The sequence below is a fragment of the Chrysemys picta genome, chromosome 7, assembly GCF_011386835.1.
Source record: "Chrysemys picta bellii isolate R12L10 chromosome 7, ASM1138683v2, whole genome shotgun sequence".
In the NCBI taxonomy this organism is placed as follows: Eukaryota; Metazoa; Chordata; order Testudines; family Emydidae; genus Chrysemys; species Chrysemys picta.
This window is the reverse complement of record NC_088797.1, coordinates 94,875,710-94,881,709: the sequence shown is the minus strand read 5'-3', so window position 1 is coordinate 94,881,709 and position 6,000 is coordinate 94,875,710.

Genomic DNA, 6,000 nt, shown 5'->3' with positions numbered 1-6,000 from the left:
CTGATTGGCTCCTTGATCCTAAATAAGCCCATGGGGCATACTAGGAAGTGTCTAGGAAACAATATGGATCCCTAATTAGCTGTCATGACTGCCCTGCTTCTGAACTCCTGGTACTGACCTAGGCTCTGACTTGGATTCTGACTCCCAATTGACCTCTGCAACCCCAACTCGGGCCCTGATACCTGGTATTGACCCTCAGCCTGATTCCTGACTTCATCTCTGGCTTTGGCCCTCTGCTTCACTCCTGACTCTGACTCTGGCTTAACCCTCAGCTTGACTCTTGACCCTGATACTGGCTCTGACCACTGGCTCGGATCCCAAGCTCCTGCTACTAGTCCTGCCTACTTTCACCCAGGATCTTGACCATAGGCGCCAACTTTCTCCGGCACCGGTGGGTGCCCATGCCTCCCTGCCCCTGGCCCCACCTCCATTCAAACCCCACCCCAAAGTCCCCACCCTAACTCCGCCCCGCCCTGGCCCTGCCTCCTCCCCCAGTGCGCTGCGTTGCCCCTCCTCCCCCTCCCTCCCTGCCCCGTGAATCAGCTGTTTTGTGGCGCAAGCGCTGGGAGGGAGGCGGGAGAAGTTGGACGCAGCAGCGCACTCGCGGAGGAGGCAGAGGTAAGCTGGAGCAGGGGGGGGCGGGAAGCTGCCAGTGGGTGCTGAGCACCCACCAGCTTTTTTCCGTGGGTGCTCCAGCCCCAGAGCACCCACGGAGTTGGCGCCTATGCTCTTGACACAGGTAAACCAACTCTTCCCAAGAAAGAAATGCTGCTAGGGAAGTTCCAGGAGCAAACAACCAAACTTTCCTTGTGAAGGTTAACCAACCAGTAATGTAGGGCCTGATCCAAGGCCCACTGTAGTCAATAAAGATCTTTCCAGCTCACTAAGGAGCTGTGTTTTTATTTTGACCATCTCACACTCCATTTGTGAAATTGAGAAAGTTTGCAAGCTCCGGGGAAGTCTGTTCAATTGAACTTATTGATGGAACAAATATTGTCCAGCTCTCCTCTCTTCTCTTATATCATAACTCTCCCTCAGCACACTCTTGTTTCTTTGAGCTTAAATAAACCCTTCAGTTGTTGTTGAAAACTTCCTCCAAAGAAAATTGGCTGTAACTCAAAGAACGAGTTTGCCAACTTCTGCACTGTTTATATTTGAGCAGTAGGATAATTGCTTTTTGATGTCTGAAATGACGTTTGCTGTGGTTGCATTCTGCAGCCTAGAAGAATTAATATACTGCTAGTACAGGGGTTCTCAAGCTGAGGGTCGGGATCCCTCCAGGGGTCACAAGGTTATTACATGGGGTGGTCGTGAGCTGTCAGCCTCCATCCCCAAATCCCGCTTTGCCTCCAGTATTTATAATGGTGTTAAATATATTAAAAAGTTTTCTTAATTTATAAGGGGGGGTCGCACTCAGAAGCTTGCTATGTAAAAGGGGTCACCAGTAAAAAAGTTTGAGAGCCACTGTGCTAGTACCTATCATTACAAGGACCATATATAAATATTTTTATAATGTAGTTAAACTTTAAAGAGGAATACCGACCTTGCAATACATGAGATACACTAAACTCACATTTGCATTGAACACATATATGTTGGGATATTAACGAATCAGGCCTCATGGAGGGTTTGACAGACAGACTGGACAGCTTCCTGCAATACCTTTGGGAGACCTTAGTGTATTAAGCCCTATTAATATTAAGTTGCTGTTGATTTCATGAGAGCAGGATCAGACCTATATGCATAGGAATGTTTATTGATTTTAATATGTTGTCTCTGTAATGCTTTTACCTTAAGAATAAATGTACTTGCTTAGAAAGAGCTATGAGGTAACTTGTAACTATGGGCATTACACTGGCCATAGCTCTCAGAGAGAAAGCAAAGCACAGGTGCTGGCCTTGTTAGGCAGTCTGGCTTGCAGGGAATATCACAGTGTAAGGCAGGGAACTGCATATCCTTAAAATTCCTGGTCAGGAGGGAGTAAGACATGGGTCTCCACCCAAGAGAGGTGACAGCTGGAAGCCTAAAGTAGGTGCCCTTTGTGGACCCTGGAGGGGAAAGACAGGTGTAGTTGCCTGTGACAGAGGATTTCTTTAGGGAAGAGAGCAGCTTTCCACTCCAGGAGGTGCCTTTTCTCCCCACTGCCACTAGCCTGTTGCAGCTTGTCTCTCATCCCTGCTCCCTCTCTCTCACCAGAAGAGCGGGTTTTAAAGGTCCTTAATTGGACTCCGGTATCTCTAGTTCATCTCAGGGGGAAAAGGGCCTTTCCCATTCTAGGGCTGATATATTGACTTTCCTTCACTCTCTTATAGTTGTAAGGTCTGACTTTGTCAAAGTTCCTACACATACCACGACCACCAGCTCCTCCCCAGCATTGCACATAAGTCTGTGTAAATGTCTCAGGAGATCTGCAACCTTCACACCTAGCAGTCAATTCACTATGCAGTTCTCGAGGTCTTAACAAACCCAACTGTCTGGATTTCTAATAATCAAATTCCCCAGTACTATTGCCGGTCACTTCTTAATACCTGGGGTCCCCTCCCCTGGTGGGGTATCCTCAGTGCAAGAGGATATCATGACATCATCCTCTTCAGCAGCACAGAGGCCGTCAGACTGGGGGTGGGACCATTTTACTGTGTCCCACAAAGTGTCCTCTGTGTACTTCTCTGCCTCCGTTAGCTCCTCCAGTTCAGCCCCTCTAGTCTCAAGAACCCGCACTTGGACTCTGAGGGCCATAAGCTGCTTGCACTGAATGTGCACACATGCCACCTACCTACAAGGCATGTAATCAAACATGCTGCATTCAGTGCAATGAAGTGGATAGCCTCCATTCTGCTCCTGGACTTCTGCCTGCATTATTTTTATTCTTGCTGGGGTTTTTTTGGAGAGGGGATGGGGTTTATTGACCTAACTTTAGAGAATGTTAGGTGTAGCTGGCTCTCATGCTCCTCCTCTAAACTCCCTGTTTTCTTCTCCTGTTCACTAACTGCTCTGGTTGCTTAGTGGCTGGCTTTTTAACCCCCTGTTCTGAGTAGCCCTGCATTCTTGTTAAGGGATTCTAAGGATAGGGATCAAAGGATAGCAGGCTAGAGCCTCGTTAGGAAGCTCTCAGCTTTCCCTAGCAGTAGGGTTGCCAGGTGTCCAGTTTTCAACCGGAATGGTCAGTCAAAAAGGGACCTGGTAAAAGTCCAGTTTGCAGCACAGGCAAGCTCCCTACCCGGTTCTGCGAGACTTCTGGGAAGTTGCCAGCATCTCCCTCTGGCTCCTGGGTGGAGGGGCAACCATGAGGGCTCTGTGCACTGCTCCCACCCCTAGCACCAGCTCAGCAGCTTCCATTGGCCAGGAACCATGGCCAATGGGAGCTGAGGGGGCGATGCCTGCAGGCGCAGGCAGCGTGCAGAGCCATGTGGTTGCACCTCTGCCTAGGAGCTGGAGGGAGATGTCACTGCTTCCTGGGAGCTGCCTGAGGTAAGCGCCGCCTGGAGTCTGCACCCCTCCCCCCCCTCCCACACCCAAACATCCTGCCCCACCTGTGAGCCCCCTTCTGCACCCCAAACCCCTGCCCCACCCTAGAGCCCACAGCCAGAGCTCTCCCCTCCCCCTGCTGCAGCCTGGATCCCCCTTCCACACCCTGAACCCCTCATTTCTGGCCCCACCCCAGAGCCTGCATCCCCAGCCAGAGCCCTCACCCCCTCCCGCACCTCAACCCCCTGCCCCATCCTGGAGCCCTCTTCTACACCCCAAACTCCTCATCCCTGGCCCTACCCCAGAGCACGCAGCCAGAGCCCTCACCCCCTCTCGCACCCTGCCCCAACCCAGTGAAAATCAGTGAGTGAGTGAGGGTTGGGGACAGACAAGGTTGTTCAGTTTTTTTGCAAATAGAAAGTTGCCACCCCTACCTAGCAGGCCACTAGGCTTAGTGCACAGCGCCCCAAACAGACTACACTATAAACTTCAAACAAGCAGGTACACGGTGCCCTGTTAATAGCTAGTTGCTATTGATTTCAGTGAGTGCAGGAGCAGACCCAAAGTACTTCCCCTTCCTAGACAGGAGTAGCAACACTGTAACTTGTTCTATTTTCACCAGACTGTTTGGTCCTTCTTGTGATTTCCGGGGTGGATTTTATTTTCTGTTTATGACATACTGGCTCAATTGTCTCTTGAGGTTTATTATGTAACACGTAAGGTTTATAACCAAAATAATTAGCTTACCATAGGCTGGCAGTGATCTAAAGCCAACAACTACCTTCACCTGCTCCCATTCTGTTTCTTGTTTTGTTTTCTTTTTCTTGAGTTCTCCAATAAAGCTAATATCCTGCATACATCTCTTTCGTTTAATGGAACTTCATCTGAATTTCTGTTTCCTGTACTCACTCATTTGACTTTCCCCTATGACTCAGACTTCACTGTTTTGTCCCCTCCTTTCACTAAATGGAAACCATCCCCTCCTTTCACTAAAGGGTATTTCATAATCACCCACACTCGGTACAAAAAGCAGATTTGTCTTTAATAGCTTATGCAGGCATTTATTCAGTTTATCATCATAACTAAAAGAGCAGAGCACGTAAAACCCAGTCTAAATTTAATCTGTACTTCCCATTTTATTTCCTCCACGTATTGAGCAACAGACAGTGGTGTGTTTCTAAACATGTTAGTTTTAAAGACTTTTGGGGTTATATTAATGGATACTTTCTTGTGCTCCTAAACCAGTATCAGGATCGTGTCCAAAAATAATCCCTAATGAGCAAATCAACAGGTGATGGCAAGAATAAAATGTGCAGAATGTGAAGAGGTGAATTCTTAAATAACTAAATTTAGTTGTCTTCCTTCAGAAAGTTTACTGAAAAATAACATCATTCTGAAATGTGGTGGAATAAAATGGAATGCAGCGCTTTCAGAAAATAATCCTAAGTATCTCTTAATAAAAGAAGGCCACACATGTAATTAATAGATGGTAGTTAAACTAATAATTGTGGACACAGTAATTAGTGCTAATGAAGGTAAGGTATTATTATTATTTATATTAATGTATTGCCCAGGAGTTCCAGTCATGGACCAGGACCCTATTGTGTTAGGTGCTGTACAAACATGGAATAAAAAGATAGTCCTTGCCCCAAAGAGGTAGTAGTTCTGCCTTTAGTTAGGTGTCATAAGGACCCCATGTATTCCATAGCAGTGGACTCTATATTTTTCTGTATAACTGAATCCTGTATCTAAGGATTAATTTAAAACACATTATGTTTCTAGCTCTTATAGATACAAATCACAGAACAAGCAAACAAAATCCTTCAAAATACAAGCCAAGTGTAAACCAATGCAGTTTTCCCCCGAGTCTGCAGAGCGCCTAAAACTACAGCTTTAAGAAATATGAGAACTCCCCTTATAATATCAATGGGCTGTTAACTCAGAAATGTAATGAGGGCAATTTAAATGTCAACATTCACTATGACAGGTTTCAGAGTAACAGCCGTGTTAGTCTGTATCCGCAAAAAGAAGAACAGGAGTACTTGTGGCACCTTAGAGACTAACAAATTTATTAGAGCATAAGCTTTCGTGGACTACAGCCCACTTCTTCGGATGCATATAGAATGGAACATATATTGAGGAGATATATATACACACATACAGAGAGCATAAACAGGTGGGAGTTGTCTTACCAACTCTGAGAGGCCAATTAATTAAGAGAAAAAAAACTTTTGAAGTGATAATCAAGCTAGGCCAGTACAGACAGTTTGATAATAGGTGTGAGAGTACTTACAAAGGGAGATAGAGTCAATGTTTGTAATGGCTCAGCCATTCCCAGTCCTTATTCAAACCGGAGTTGATTGTGTCTAGTTTGCATATCAATTCTAGCTCTGCAGTCTCTCTTTGGAGTCTGTTTTTGAAGTTTTTCTGTTGTAATATAGCCACCCGCAGGTCTGTTTCACTGCTAATCTTTGTAACATAAGTGTTCACTAATGGGCTTACACCTGACTCCACAACAGTTGCCAATGCCTTTCC